Raw genomic sequence first — 17,148 nt, 5'->3', positions numbered from 1 at the left:
AAAGGGCCAAAATATGTAGTGTAATTTTGCTAATAGGGGATATACATAAATAGAAATTACATATAAGCAAAACAAAGGGTTTAGAACATTTTCTGACATATTGTCCATTCTCCATAAATGCTTTCAATAATTTTATTACTTTTTAAAAAATCTTATTAGGGTTTAGAACTTGCTGTACCTTTTCAAGTGCCGACACCTGAAACCACTTCCGGAGTGTTCTCTTGTTTTTTTTTTTTTTTTTTGTGTGTGTGTGTTTTTGGTAACTCTGGCTTCTTTCTCCCTTTTGAGCTAAATATGTTTACCCCTGATTGCACTTAACCTGCCACTTTCTTATTTTATTTTTTATCTCTGTGATTCCCAACCCAAAGGCTCATTTCTGAACTGGTGAGAAATAGTCTTAATCACCTCAAAACTATGCTTCAGCTGTGTCCCAAGAAAAAGTACAGATTTAATCAAAAGAAGCAGTGCTGGGGGGTTAGAGAGAGTCGAGAAAAGTGGCTTTACCTGTAGGAGAAACGCTGCACTCCTCTATCATAAGTCTGGCTGCAGTTCTAGTATGAGTTTTTGAATCAACTATCTCTTCCCCTTTTCATTTCCTCATGAACTCTTTGGCCTAAAAGCTGGGATCATGCAAACAAGAATCCCAATGAAACAACTCGCCACCGTGGGCTTCCAGGAGACTCTAACAGCAGAGCTAATGTCATTGAAGACATTTGAAAATGCCATAAAGATATAGAAAACTAATACTGTAGACGCTCCCCGAGATCTCTCTATATACATATATAAATATTTAAATGGAATCCCCCTAAAACAGGGGAGGCAAGGCCTCAGTACCCGGCACCTCTTTTGATATTGCTAATCCTCTCAAAATTACAGACTACTGCCATTGATCTTGGCTGTTCTCCATCTCCTTGATGGTAAGTTTCTATTGCTGAAGACACCGCATACTTGAGTCATGCGATGTGGGTAAATCAAGCTAGTATTCATCTGGAAGCTTCTTCCCCACGAGTGTTTTGATTGTAAAGTTAATTAAAAATAAATCTGGTAAAAATTTTTTACAGTTCATTCGTTCACTTGCCAAACGTATTGAGGTCTGGATATTCTAGGTGCTGCTGGACACTTGAAATTTATTGTGTTTTATGTAGATATTTTATGGGTAGATTTATTTTGTGACGTTCCTTCTATTTACTTTGAGTATATTATGCATGTCTTCCTCTAACTGTTTAAGAAGAATTATATAAAGGTGTAAACATTTGTTTTGGTTTCAACGTAGGTATTTAGAGGTAAAAAGTGATCCTCTATTGCTGGCTTACCTGTGCCTGCAAAACTTTGAAATGTTGTGTTTTTATTATGATTACTTGAAATATTTTAGGGATTCCTGTGATTTCTTCTTTTTATCCAAGTAGCTTTTAGAAGTATTTTAATTTAAATAATTACACAGGTACATATGCTTATTATGTAACACCCTGTTTCCTTCATCTTCGCTAAGTATAATCTGTGAGTATCAAGGAATCCTGGGTGTTACAGAAGGGATATGTTCACCATGTGTACAGCTGGCTCTGGGTCAAAAGTTCACAGGGAATTCCCTCACACATCGCTGGGGATTTCTGTAGGAATTGTGTGCTTCTCTTTGGTACTCTGCCCTGCAAACTCCATGAAGTACATTAGCAGCCTCTAACTCTGATCTTACTGTATGAACATAGTATGCTGTGGTTCTCTCCTTGAATTCCAGCTGCATGTGACAGCTGACTACCTTGAAAGTTCCCCAAGGCAGGGAGTTAGGAAAATACATTTTTCCAATTATTATAATTCTGTCCTGATACCCTGCTCCCATTTTCCTCCAAACTTTCGTTCATTTTCCTCTGACTTCATGTTTGTTTTATCTTGGTAGAGAGATAGAGTGTGGTCTTAAACATCAATAGAATAAGAAAGTGGTTTTGGAAGTTGGGTTTAAAATGAACGTTTTTTTTTTTTTTTGGTATAAGGCAACACATTTAGTTTATTTTCACAGAGCTGTGTTTGTTTTTAACTTTTCATGTCTAATCATAATTTCTTCAGGTTTGTGAACTTGGAAGGGAAAATACTGAGCCATTTGCCCATTTAGAAGCTCTCATCACCGAGCAATGGGAGTGCATCTGTGATTACCACCTAAAAGCTTTCTAACAAGACCTCAGCAGGGCTTTCACTTGAGGATGTTTACAGGTGATGCAGAGCGCTGGTGTGGGATGACTATTTTGACCTCCTAGCAACTATGAGTGCTTCTCTAATTGGTTTACTATCATCTCACCTGTTGTGGGGCTCTGCCTGGGCAACCCGGGCGAATTACTATTCATCTAGACAGGGAGCTGAAGGCAGATCAAAGAAAGGTTTCTCTAAGGTCTAGCTTGGCAAACCAGTGGGTGTAATTGGGGTTCCTCACCATGGCCTGGTCTAAAGTAACCTACAGAAGTGTGGGCAACATCGTAGGAGATTTGTACCCACCATAGTTGAAGAAGGATGCTTAAAAGAAATCCCACATTAGCTCAGAATTGATTTATAATAGAGGTTATTTATTTAGGGGTAGACTCACAGGTCACAATCCTCTGCTGGAACAGGGAACAGCAACCAAATCCCGCAGCCAGAGAAGAGGCTGGATGTTGCTTTACATCGGCATGTATGGTATAAGAGGCCATGCCCTAATGGGCAGGTAACTTAAAGTCTACTGGTGTACATTGCAACCTACAGCACATAGCAACCTCTTTTATCCTAGGGTGGGGATGGGACACATGCAACCATCTTATGCTGTACTGCCTTGTAAGCCCTCCACACCTCTTTATGGGAATGGTTAGGAATCTCAGGCAGAATTACGTGAAAAATTAAATGACACCAAGGAAGGCGAAATTTTGTGAAAAAATGTGAATATTTAATGATGAAATTGCAGATGGAGTTGGCTGGGAGATCTTTTCACAGAAAGATTACGTGACATTTGTCAGTTAGTAGCCTAAAAGTTGCAGTTTATGCCCTATGGTAGTTTTTTTTTTTTAAGGTTCTCTGAGAAACAGTAGGGTGTTGTCTAGTGTGACATCCTGTCTCTTTTATGTTTGGTGCATAAGCTGCTGTTGCTTCCCCTCTTTTTATCGTTTTTGAGCCCCCATCCTCACATCAACTATTGCCTCTTCATGTACAAGACTGTCCATGATATCCGAGCTTCTGGGAACTGGATGGGCTCATACTCGATATCCTAAAAAGGCTATAGGTCCACATGGACTTCTTTGCCAAGATCATAAGTGAACAAAATGCAGTAGATTATGAAGAGCTTTGATGAACACACTCACAACCTAGTTGGTTAAACATAGTTCCTTGGAACTAAGTATCTTCAAAGACAATTCTGTATTTTACTGTTTGAAGACAGATATGTGCAACCCCTGCCATGTCTCCAGAGACCTGTCAAATAAATGGAGGGACTTAGCAGTCTTATCAAAGGAAACCATTGTCTTAGAAAATAACTGAGATGGTTGAATTTATTTTTGTCTTCAAGAGAGACTCTAAGTAGGCACAAACTCCAGAACATAGTTTTCTAGTCCCAAGCAGAGAAAGAAACATATGCGTGGACCAGACACCTGTCTTTATTTGGAAAACACAGACTAAGTAATGAAATAAGCACTGATTTTTTTAAAAAAATAATAATTTAATTAATAAATTTACTTATTTGTTATTTTTTATTCAGAATCTCACTTAATGTGGTCTTTTATTTTCTGCAGGAATAAGCCAGCCTCCCAGGGACTGACACTTGCTGTCCACTGGGCAATGAGAGTATTGCTCTCCATCCCCTCTTCCCACTAACTGGAGCTCAGTAACAGGGAGCAGAAATGGATCTTAAAGCTGTGCATGGCATCAGCATCTCTAGATGCTTCTCCATTTAGAAGCTTCTCCATTCAAGGCTAAGCAGTTTCACCTTGCACTTTTGGGTTTATTTCATCAAAGTATTGAATCTGTTTTTGTGTAAAATACGTAGCTCTACTCCTTTCAATCTATTTGTTCGTTGGCTAGTCTTTATTAAATGATCTATCAAACTGGTGGGACTTTTCTTTGAGGATTTTGTACACAAACATACTACATCTTCATCATCTCCACCCTCCCAGTCCTCTTTCACCTTCTCCAGTGTTTCCGTCATAGCTCTCTCTTAAATCCATATCCTCCTCCTTTTCTAGTTATTACTGTTTTGTAATATGCACATATATACATGTTTATATATAAAAACCCACAACTAGACATCTTTATTTTATGACATATTTTCCATATGTCAGAGTCTCTGCTAAGACTTTCCAGCACGTTACATGATTTCTCTGTTAGCTCCATATCTGCAGCACAATTTTTATACTCACTGCTCAAAATTTCTAAATATTCGCAGTATTATCATATTGGGCTCGAAAATTCTTTATTATGAGTCCTGTACTGCACTGTGTAGGGTATTTCGCATTCTCTTTGACTGCTATCAGCTAGAAATCAGTAGCGTCAACCCTAATCCTCACCCTAGTTATGGCAAAAATAAAAACAACAACCATTCTCGCATCCTTCTCAAATATCCCTTGGCATCTACAGCTCACCGTTGTTTCAGCCTCGTATTGAATTTTCTGTGTCAGCCAGGAGAAGTCCATACTCGTTTTCCCCGTTCTCCCCCAAGTGTTTTTGTTATTTTCATGAATTCATGATTCTATGTGTGGTTCGTAGTCATTAAGAAAATCTATATAATTTATCTGTAAACTTAGGAGAACGGAATTTTAAAGTGCCGATTGTATAGCAGTATATTTGCATTGGAGATTAACATCTAGCCCTGCAGGTGGTTAGAAGTTTACTGTGAAGTTTGTTGATGTTGTTGTATAGTCCACATCATTATTCTCTGGGTTAGACACAAAACTGACTTGCATGTTCCCCTTGAGGCTCAGATGCCAACTGATCCTCTTGACTTGGATATGAGGCTCTTTCTTCTGCTATCCACCTTGTTTCCAGGCCTAAAATTTGGAAAACATGATAAGGAGAAATAAAATATAGAATTAGGCTTTGGCTACATTTACAATGGAATTTTTGTTTTTACAAATGTAAGGGAAGACTTCTTGTTCTCTACAGTTTTTAGTTTTTGACTTTGTTGCTTTATCTCCTGGCCCAGAAATCTTACACATTCCTTTTAAGTGTTTCCCAGCTTGATTTTGTGAGCTCAAGAAATGTGTACTTTGAGTCTATGTGAACGTGAGCTCACAGTTTGTGATGTTTGGGCGGTGGTCAGAGGCTCTAGCATCTCATTCATTTTAAGGGGTCTTAACAGTGTGCTGAAGGGATCAGCAATGTGTTACCAAGGTAAATAGTATGGCTGTGCTCTGGAGATCACTTTGTCTGTAAACAGTGAAGTTTGCTCTTTCTTCTTCCTCTCTGTGTGAGGGACAGAAAAATGCTGGGATAGAAAGTCCGTGCCCCAGGAGACCACTTCCTAAATAGAACCCCAGCAGCACAGACACAGAGAGAAACAATTAATAAATGGGACCTCCTGAAACTGAAAAGCTTCTGTAAAGCAAAGGATACGGTCAACAAGACAAAATGACAGCCTTTTCATTGACATTCATTTGACAACAAGATCAAAGACAAAGGTCTGATTTCCAAAATATACAAAGAACTCAAGAAATTGGTCACCAAAAGAACACAAATCCAGTAAACAAAGGAGTACAGACCTAAACAGAGAACTCTCAACAGAGGAATCTAAAATGACTGAAAGACACTTAAGGAAATGTTCAACATCCTCAGTCATCAGAGAAATGCAAATCAAAACAACTCTGAGAGTCCATCTTACACCTGTAAGAATGGCCAAGATCAAAAACACTGATGACAACTTATGCTGGAGAGGTTGTGGGGAAAAGGGAATCCTTCTGCATTGCTGGTACAGCCCTTTTGGATGTCAGTGTGGCAATTTCTCAGAAAATTAGGAAACCACGTTTCTCAACACCAAGTAATACCACTTTTGGGTATAATATCCAAAGGATGCTCAATTTTGCCACAAGGACATGTGCTCAGTTATGTTCATAGCAGCATTGTTTGTCATAGCCAGAACCTAGAAACAGCCTAAATGCCCCTCAATCAAAGAATGGATAAGGAAAATGTGGTACATTTACACAATGGAGTATTACATAGCAGAAAAAAAATGACACCTTGAATTTTGCAGGCAAATGGATGGAGCTAGAAAACATCATTTTGAGTGAGGTAACCCAGACACAGAAAGACAATTATGTACACTTACTCCTAAGTGGTTTTTAAACATAAAGCAAAGAAAACCAGCCCACAAATCACAATCCCAGAGAACTTAGATAACAATGAGGACCCTAAGAAAAACATACATAGATCTAATCTACATGGGAAGTAGAAAAAGACAAGATCTCCTGAGTAAGTTGGGAATATGGGGACCTTGAGGGAGGGTTGAAGGGGAGGAGATAGGATGGAAAGCAAGCAGAGAAAAATGTAGAGCTCAATAAAAATCAGTTAAAAAAAAGAAAGTCTGTGCCCTTGGATAATTTTTGACAAAATCTCAAACTATAAATATTTAATCAATAATTGCAAAGAAAAAATAAATTCAGAAAATTCTTTTTTTTCTGTCTCTTGATATGGGCATAAAAACTTATTTTAGTAAAATAGCATGTGGAAGACTGCAGGAGGGAGAGACAGCAATGGTGCATCCCCATGAAGGTATGAAAAACATGGGGGGACAGACCCTGATCAGTGGGGAAGAGAGGATGAGCGACACCGACAGAGAGAATATTGTAGCTGAGGACAAGGGATCAGTCAACAAGGATGCACTAGAGAAGTGGCTTGCTTTCAGTGAAAATGAGTTTAACACAAACCAACAGGGAAGCCATTAAGGGCAACCTAAAATTCATTGAGTCAATAACACCATGGAGAACAGTCTGGCAATAACTTGGCTGTTATCTCTGAACAATCAGAGAGGAAAAAGACTTAGAAAGGACTAAGACTAATAAAACAGGCTCAGAGGTTAAGAGCATTGCCTGCTCTTCCAAAGGTCCTGAGTTCAATTCCCAGCAACCACATAATGGCTCACAACCATCTGTAATGGGGTCTGGTGCCCTCTTCTGGCCTGCAGTCATACACACAGATAGAATATTGTATACATAATAAATAAATAAATATTTAAAAACAACAACAACAACAACAAAAAACAGAGCGTCACCATTTGGAATAGATGATGGAAATAGGAACCTTCCTTAGGGAACACTCAGAGACTTTAGTTAACTAAGGGGTAGAGAGTGAGATCCTGGCTGAACCGTACCAAATATCTTATTCCATATTTTGATGTGCTAGGTGTGTTTGGCTTTGATCACACTGAAGGTAAGCGTTGGTTTATCCGCTGAATTTACATGTTCTCTGAGCACCTGCCACAGGTGGTGTAGGCGATTGGAGATGAGCAGATGAAACAGGAAAGCATGCTTTGCCACGCGTTTTAGATTCTAATAAGGGAAAGAGAAAAATGTAATAAACACATCAACTTAAATAGTTGTGCTAAATAGACTCATCGAAGAAAGTCATAAGTAACATGAAAAAATGATGTAAGTTTAAACGAATGAAGAGTTCCAAATGCCAAATCAATTAAACAGATTGAGATGAGAACTTTAAGGCTGTTGCAGTTGGGAGAAAGTTTTGATCTCAAAACTCTTAAGAACCTCAAAATCAGACAGAGCAAGGTGTTTTTTTTTTTTTTTTTTTTTTTTTTTTTTTTTTTTTTTTTTTTTTTTTTTTTTTCTTTTTCCATACACGGGAGGAGGAAGGTGGAGAAACTGGAGGTTTTCTAGACAGGAAGGTATGCAAGCAGCAGGAGCAGGTGGCCTCGTCAGATTGCTTTAGTGTTTTCCCTTTGCAGGGTGGTCTGCTCCCAGAATAAGCTATTCAGGGAAGATGACTCAGACTTTAGCGGTCTAGTCTGTGTTAAAAGTTAAGGAAAGCCAAATTCTAAGACCCCGACTAAAGTTTGATCAAACAAGAACTGAACAATTATGTCACAGGCAGGCAGTTTGTACATGGTCACAAGGGGAGTCGCTCTCATGTACTGACAATTAAGGTGATCAGGGAAGAGCACAAGAGAAGGAACCTTAACAGTAGAGTTAAAAAGTGAGAAGGCCAAGACCTAAAAGTTTCAAGGAAGCAGAACACGCTGGTTTCAGCACAACAATGTCCCAGGAAGAGGAAGAGGAAGGAAGAGGAAAGGGAAAAGGCCAGTCCAAAACACTGAGGCAGGTGTACTGGTATTTTCAAAAATAAGATGATCGATTCTGCTTTCCAGAGCTTCCCCCAATGAAGCCTGCCATTTAACCTGGTTCTTTGCTATGTTATTTTGCTACATCCTCATGAGAAGCTATAATTGGTTTCTCTATACATTCAAATCTTTCAAGGTGTTAGGCTTGCTTTTGTCAGTATAATGAAGCGTAAGTATTGCTTTGGCAGCCATTTCTGGGTGTACACCTTAAGTTGGTCTGGTTACTTCTACCACCTGTCCCCTGTAACACTTCTCTTGGAATACTGACTCTCAGAATAAGGGATTTTGTAGTCACTCTACTCTGATAATCTAAAGACAAGCAGAGAAGCCACTGCTGAGCTTTTGTTCGCAGCTCCAGCCAGGCTTTCAGAATAAATTGTGAGGCTGGGGAGTGAGCCACTTTAGATAGAAAACCTAGGAGCCTTTGGACATCTGAAGACTCAGCTGATGCTGGGCTGCAATCACACAAGAACCTTGAGTGAAAGGTGAAACTGGGGTTGGGGCTATAGCTCAGAGACAGAGTGTTTACCTACGAGAGTCCCTGTGTTTAGAGCTCAGATACCACAAAATAAAGAAACAAACAGTCCACCAGAAGTCAGTTCACGCATAGAAGCAGATACAAAACACTAAACTTTTATTGTTAAGAAATTAATTTTGAAGCAGATAGGTATGGAGGGATAGATAACTATAATAAATAATCAGCAAATGAGTTTGAGACAAATGAACAAGGGAAAAAGCTCATGGTAAGTGGCAAAGAATGTAATAGGAGGTGCAGTTTCAAGGAGAAAGCTTGGGATATACTCATGTAGCAGACACTGACTGTGGAATTCCAGTGGAAAAACTAAGTTATAGGACAACATAGTATTGGAGTTACTAAATGTGTCAGGATTGAAGATGTGAACAAAAGAATCAGCAGTACGTGGGTTTTCAGTCCATGAATGAATGAGATCATATAGGCAAACTAGTGTCCTTGGAAGAGAAGAGTTATGTGGGATTCCCTTCTATATATGTGTGACTTTTATTGGTTAATGAATAAAGAAGCTACTTGGGCCTATAGCAGTGCAGAATATAGCCAGGCTGGAAGAGATATAGAGAGAAAGTAGGCAGAGTCAAAGAGACACCATGTAGCTGCCAGAAGGGAAAGATGCCTGCCGGAGCCTGCCAGAAACTTGCCCGTAGGCCATGACCTCGTGGTAATACACAGATGAATAGAAATGGGTTAATACAAGATATAAGAGTTAACTAATAAGAAACCTGAGCTAATAGGCTAATCAGTGTTGTAATCGATAGAGTTTCAATGTGATTATTTTGGATCTGGGAGGCCAGAAACAAACAAGCAGTCTCTTGACAACAGAGGAGGACCAGTGTCTTCTTAATCAGAATGTAGCAGAAGGCTGTTCTTCAGTATTCCAATGTGTGAGGCGGAGAAAGGACAACAGGTAGGCAAGAAGTAACAATAAAAGACTAAAATGGGAAACTGGGTGGATGTGGGACTTCTAGGGAAGTGTTTGGAGGAGGAACAAGCTTGTGGATTAAATACTGTTGAGAGGTCAGTTAGATCAAGAGCTGAAACTAACCTCTGTATTCAAAATTGTGGTCTCAGCTCCCCCAACCTAATCTTTCCTGGTCCTCCAATAAGCAATACAATTAAGTGTTTACTATGCGTCAGGTACTTCCTAAGCCTTGGGGGACAGTAAAGCCAAATGAAATGATCCTCCAAGAAGTTTATGAGTATGCTGCCAATTAAACAATATTTACTACACAATTATTACATCTCAGGCACGGTGCTAAATACTGTGAGGAGCATAAATGTGCTGAGAGATACATGCTTAGCCTAATTGGAAACATTAACCAGACACACAGACTGTTAAATTGTCCTATAAGCAAACCCTGTAAGATATTTCATTCAGAAAGTGGCAGTAATCTGTAATCAAGAAATCAGGACTATAGATTGGAAAAAATCTAGAAAAAAATTTGGGAAAGCTTCTTGAAAATGAATATAACTAGAAAAATTTAGGGACAGGGAATGGGTGGGGTATGCAGTAGAGATCACTAAATGGCAATCTTAGAAAAAGAAAACGGATATATAAAGTAAATCTGAAAACATGGATGAAATTAGACATGCTTCTAAATGAAGTCAGTAAAAAAGGACAAATGTACATTAATTTAACTTACGTAAAGTCTCTACAATAATTAAACACATAAATGATTTTAGGCACCCAAGGAACTCCTTGGAACACATTCTCTGAAGAATAGAGGGGACAACTTGACATTTAGAAATGTGTGGTCCCTTTAAATGAAAGTGTCCCTCTGCGCAGCGGGGCTCCTTGCTGTCTTTAGACTTTTCATCAGGCACTGGTACCTGTACCTTCTGAAACTTGTCATCTTCCAGCTGAATCCCCAAGAAGTGGGTCCCACTTCTCCAAAATGTCAGCCTGGCTCAACATATGCAAATGTTGAGCATTAAAGGGCACACAAAAAAGATCATGAGACAAGAATCACATGATAATCAATGTTGTCACAAGATCTTTAACAAATCTCAACTTTATGATAAAAGCGCCGAAGAACATAGAAACAGAAGGGGCGTACTTCAACATAAGAAAGACTATATGTCACAAATATATAGATGTTGCTTTACTAAATAGGAAATGACTGAAAGCATTTGTACTAGAATCAGGAGCAAGATAAGGGTTTCAACTCTCTCTGTTCTTATTTGGTGTTCTTCTCAAAATCTAAGTTAGGCCAGCGAGACACGTTAAACTAATAAAAAAAATGAAAAGGAAGAGATAAAATTATCTCTATTTGCCCACAATGTTGTCCTATGCTTGAAGGATCATAAAAACTACCAGAAAAATTCTTACATTATGTAACCACTCCCAGAAAAATCCAGGAATGATTCTATTCACTATAGCTTTAAGCAAAACTAAAGCAAAACAAAGCGAAATAAAAATAAAAACGTAAAAAACAGAACTAAACAAAAATTATCTAGGAAAAAAAATAACATTGAGGAGATTGACGACATTTACAATGGAAAATTTAACTCACAGAAGAAATTACAAAAATATTAGTAGATGCCACGCCATTCCATTCTCATAGTTTGTCATAATTAATATTGTGAAAGTGCTTATATTACTGAACAAATCTGCAAGTTAAGAACCATCTCCAAGAAAACTCCAATGACATTCTTCACAGAACGAGGCAAACCAATCTTGCCTCTCACACGGCAGCACAAACATCGAAAATAACCACAGCAATTCTTAGTAGAGAAACCAGTGCTGGGGCATCACCGTACATGGCACCAGTTCAATAGCAGACATATAGACCAATAGAATAGGAGCGAAGGCACAGAATTAAGTCCATGTAAGTTGCAACCATCTAGTTTTTCACAAAGGTGTTAGAAACATACACTGGAAGAAGAAAACCTCTTCACGAGATGTTGCAGAGAAATTGCAGAGAAAACTGGCTATCCTCCTAGAAGAATGGAAAGTAGGCACACTTCTCTCAGCCTGCACAAAATCAATTCAAAACTTATCAAAGACAGTAGAAGTCCTGAAACAACACTAGGAAAATGTAGATAAAATACTTCAAGATGCAGGTGACCTGAAGGACTTTCTGACAAAAGACCCCAATACCATTAAGAAATGACCCTGAAAACTGACAAATGGGTACGAGAAGTTAAAATGCCTTTTCACAGGAAAACAACACCAAAAACCAAACCAAACAACAAAAAACCCCAAACAAAACAAAACAAAAAAATCACCAGCGTGCAGAGACAGTCAGAAAAATGGGAAAAGTTTTTTACCAACTATATATTGATGGGAGAGTAATATCTATCTAGGGCCTACAAAGAGCTGTCACAATTAAATACTAAACATTAGTCAATCAATAAATGAACTATTGAACAGAAGAACCATTTCTCAAAGGCAGAAATAAGAGAGTCCATGAATGCTAAGGAAAACAATCTACTACTATTGCTTTGCTAAACGCACATGTTATCAAACTGCCTTCTAAATTCTCATATGTACTAAGTACTTCTAAATCCTTAGATATGTAGATTTGTGTGGCTCTCAGCCCACATCAGAGAAATTTCTTTTTTGCAGTGAACGGTAGTTATTACAATTAGCTGAAGAGTATATATATGAACATATAGCTCTCAAAAGACATAGACACACGTCTTTAATCCCATTCCTTCAGTGGCAGAGGCAGGTGGATCTTTGTGTGTTTGAGGGCTCAACATAGTGAGTTCCAGGCCTGACAGTGCTACAAAGTAAGAAAAAAAAAAGCAAAAAGAGTAAGCAGAAAACAAAATTGATCTCACCATCTCACACCAGTCAGAATGGCTATTATTAGGGTTACAAATGGCAACAAAGGCAGTTGCGGTCTATACTGCAGGTAAGAGTGCAAAATAGTGCAGCCGCTTTAGAAACCTGGCTGGGGATTCCTAAAAATGAATGAGTGAAAGAATGAATGAATAAAAAGCTACCATATGACCCAGCTATTCCACTCCCAAGCACGTGTCCAATGGGAACGCTATTCTATTAACAGGATATCTGGGCATCTGTGATCATTTCTCCTCTTTCTATGGTAAGTAGGAAATAGAAGCAGCCTAGATAACCATCAGCTGATGAGTGGATAATGAAAATATGGTACATGTATACAACAGGCTTTTTATTCAGCATCAAAGAAAAATGTAATGAAATTTGCAGGAAAATGCATGGAAGTAGAAAAGTTACAGTGAGTGAGGTAACCCAAATTAAAAAAAAATACAATTGGGTGTTTGGAGGAAGTCCTCCACGACTAGATGCTGTTCCTAGAAACTGTGGGTTACTGAATATAGTTTCTAGTCTTCGGCATGAGATACCTCCACAGGATCAGGTCAGGGAATCCCCAGAAGCCCCCAGAGTCCTTTTGGTGGCTCACTGGAATTAGAAGATTAGAGTCTATTACAGGTGATACCATACATGTTGGCTGTAAGCTAAAGTAAATGCAGATGGGTACTGAGCTGGGGACTTCCTCCATTCTGTCTAGCATTCTGAGCACCAGAGGGTGCTGAGTGGATTGCTGGGGAAAAACAGGCATTAAGGGTCTTGCCAAACTGTGAGTCCAATTAACCAGAAGTCCAACGGCAAAGCTGTTCCCACTGGTGCAGTAGTATTGACTCTGGTGTGAGTTACCCAGCTGCTCTCTGGATTTGATGTCTTCTCCATGAGTGGAGATGATCTGCGCCAAGAATTTTATTTTTAAGTCATTTTTAACCTTTAATCTTGTTTGAAATTCCTCCATCCTGTCCTGTAACTTAGAGATCGCTTTTGCTTTGCATTCCCGTGCATTTAAAGCTAGGAACCAGGCACCTGCTGTGAGGGTAACTGTAACATGAGCACAACCCAGTGATGATCCCCACACAGCTTCCATCTCCCAGGTGAATGAGGCGTTGCTTTCAGTCATTGTGGACAAAATAAAATAGTAAATGCCATGCCTTGCTAGGAACTCCCTGAGTTTCTCATTTATGAATTTTATTTAGTGGCACATGTCTCAGTGTTAGAGAAACTCATCAAATTAAAATGTGTTATCTTTACTAATTGTTTCCCATATACTATTACCGATACTATAATTTTTGAAAATTTATTTATTTTATAATTACCTTTTCAGTATTTGTGGTCTTGTGCCATCATCTTCCCTCTTTTTATATCTTTGAAGATTTTTTTATTTTCTACATGTTTTAGGCAGGATAGGAATATTCTAACAGTATTCATAGTGATGGTGGGAATCTTATACATTTTTGTTGGTTAATTACTTATTCAATATTACTACACCATGCTTTCAGGACATTTCATTTTGTTAAGAGCGTATCTCTAGATTTCTTTAGGGTAAACTTTGTTATTTTTTCAGTCCCCGCCCTTTCCACGCCCACTCCCAGTGACCTCTGACCAAAGACTTCTCTCTCTTCTTCCTGCTCTCCTTCCGGTGTGCAAGGGTATCTTTGTCTCTCCCTCTTTTTCTCTCTCTCTCTCTCTCTCTCTCTCTCTCTCTCTCTCTCTCTCTCTCTCCCTCTCTCCCTCCCTCCCTCCCTCCCTCCCTCCCTCCCTCCCTTCCTTCCTTCCTCCATCCCTCTCTCTCTCTTAATAAATGCTTTATGGCTATTTTTTATGTTTATGGGTCTGCTTACACCCACCCGCTGCTCTTGGGAATCCGCCGCGGCGTGGCCCCCTGCTGTTGGGAAACCCGCAGCCGCTTGGCTCTACCCCCACCGCCGCGGGCCGGCCCTGCCCTTAAGAACGGACTAGCCCTGCCAAACAGCAGCCGCTTTGCTCTTCCAGGACCCGCCGCGGGCCGGCCCACCGGCCCTGCCTTTAAGAATAAAAATCTTTATTTCATTTTATTTTGAAATTTAGAAGAGATCCTTTTTAATTAGAAACCACCAGGATAGTCACTATGAATGTGATAATGGGCATATTTCCATTGTCTCTTAATTCTATATATTCACTGTACTTATCTCTATTCATGTATCTGGTATGTGTATGCTTGTGTTTGTGTATGTGTGTGTGTGTGTGTGTGTGTGTATGTAATGAGCATTTTTAAACTCCTTCCTTCCCTTTTAAATGCACTTGAAAAATAACAGCCGTTCATCTATTTTTTTCTTACATTTTAAAATAGGGATAGATTTAGGACCCTATTTTTTTTTATTGTTTTTATTTTAACCATCAAACGACTTTTACTGTGAGAAACAGGAATCTAGGGAGAATCCTGGCTTCAGTTTGTGCTAACAGGTGCATATTTTGGTAGGTCTGCTTACAAGTACAAACATTCTCAGGTGCTTCTTATTGGAGTGGCCAGGTGGGCTACAGATCAGGGGAAAAGTCATGAAGGGACCATGCTAACTTTGTCTTCCAGGTGTCGTATTCAGCATCCTGAGGATGAAGGATACATTGCCAAACTCACTTCTGTTCCAAGAGCCTGTCCTGCACAGAGTGATCTGTAACACCGAACTTCATACTAAACACATATGCTCTAACACTGAACAGCACATTAGTACATCTTAAATCCTCCAACTTGTGCAGACGTGAAGGAGACTTAGGAGGAAGGACTACTCAGGAGTCTAAAGAGCTCTGTTCTGATAAAAGCAAAAAAAAATGTCTTTAAAAAAATACAAAGATGAGGGGCAGGGAATCACTTTTATTTGCTGCTATCCAGTGAGTGGAAGTTGGGGTGGCTCGGACATCTGGGATTTTGGGGTTAGAGATGCTGCTGATCTGAGCTATCTCAAGAGATGGTGGAAACAGGAGCATTGTGTGGGGGCCAAGGTATATGATTTCTAACAGTGGAAAATTTTCTGAAGAAAATTGAAGGCTAGACCAAATAAGTGCATTGAATTAACAACTCTTTTCTCTCCTTGGAGGGTGTGAAACATACAACCCTGAGAATGTACTTTTGTGGTTTGGAGATAAGCTGTAAACATGGGAGAGGTGCCTGAAGATTTCAACTTGTTTTTCTTCTTTGCATAAGTATTTTTAGTCCTTTATACCCTATGTACCTTCTGCAAAAACAAATCCCGCTGGAAGCCAGCTTTGCCCAGCACAGCTATAGGAAAAAGATGCCACTGAAGCAGGATGAGACTGGACCACTTGACAGCTTCCACTTCATTCCCGAAAGCCTGAGAGGGGACCCCATGTACCCCCTGCTTTGTCACCTCAGAGGCAGCTTCAGCCTAGAGGCTAAGGGAGAGGGACCGTTGCAAACTCTGTAAATGACTAGATACAGTCCATAGGCTGATGTGAGAAAAATAATTTCAGAACTCTTGGCGCAAACAGGCAAACTACTGGCTACCCATGACTGCAGAATTGTATGGCTCCTCCAGCTTATTACAATGAGCAGGAGGGTGGTCTAATCCCCATCAACTTTCCTTTCTCCTTTGCTCTCACTTAAAGTGGCAACTAAAAATCTAAAATAGTGAATGATAGTCTAACTAAGCATGTAGGTTTATAAAACCACAAAGAGGCAAAGAATTAATCACATCCCTAAGACTAAATGTAGTTTTCTTGTGTATATCTCAAGCAATAAGAGAAAACAAAAGGTCTAATCCATCAGAGACTTTTTCTTTTATAAAATACAGCAACACATTAGTAGAAAAATGTAAAAATGTATAAACTATAAACATTTTACTTATTGGATTAATATATAAGAAAAATTCCTTTCATAAAGGTTTCTGTAGATTTATTCTATCTATTGGGACTAAACTCTTAAATCAAAGATGTGTTTTATGGGTGTGTTTTCGTCTGGGCAGTAGTATAGTATCATTTTCCTAGACCTAGTATTCTTAAAGAATATTGCATAAAATCTATTAAGTGCATGCTTATTGTAATCTGCCTCCACATTTCTATATCTATATATCACGTATTCTGTCTATTATCTATGTATACATACACATATATGTCTGTCTATCTTCATAACCATATATGATCCATAAGTCTTTATGCATCTATATCCTTTTCCATGCCTTCATCATTTATCTTCACCTTGCATATCCCTACCTCGACTTCAAATCTTATTCTTACATATACCTACATTTTCTTCTATTTATTTGTTTAAGTGTGGCCACAATAGCTCCTTACATTAATGGAGAGCAGGCTGGCCGGGAAGGGGTCTTCCTCTGTCTCCAGCAATCCACTGTACTGTGTGTGGAACTTGGGGAAGCTTAATTTGGTTCTGAATGATGAGTGGTCTCCTTCTACATTTTTTTTTTTAGTAAATAGTAGAAGTCACATTAAAAAGTGAATCTGTTTGCCTTTTGGGTCTTTTTGTTTTTTGGCATAAATCTTTGGGGTAATGTGTTGATTGTTAGAAGTTCTTTTAGATATGTGTTA

The 17,148-nt window shown here is 39.0% G+C and overlaps 1 long non-coding RNA gene across 2 annotated transcripts in view; it reads right to left on the bottom strand.

Moving 5' to 3' along the window:
• Positions 1–2,634: 2,634 nt before the first annotated feature.
• The window catches only part of LOC126503377 (uncharacterized), a 30,470-nt gene continuing 15,956 nt past the window's right edge, over positions 2,635–17,148 (bottom strand). For both annotated transcript variants that reach the window (XR_007592274.1, XR_007592275.1), the window contains exon 3: positions 2,635–4,991. This is a non-coding gene — a long non-coding RNA (uncharacterized lncRNA). The remainder of the gene's footprint in view (positions 4,992–17,148) is intronic.

This window comes from Alexandromys fortis, unplaced genomic scaffold, assembly GCF_014885135.2.
Source record: "Alexandromys fortis isolate MF-2015 unplaced genomic scaffold, M_Fortis_MF-2015_v1.1 scaffold_2_1_26212458, whole genome shotgun sequence".
Lineage (NCBI taxonomy): Eukaryota > Metazoa > Chordata > Mammalia > Rodentia > Cricetidae > Alexandromys > Alexandromys fortis.
The sequence above is the reverse complement of the archived record's forward strand: the minus strand, read 5'-3'. Positions and strand labels throughout refer to the sequence as shown.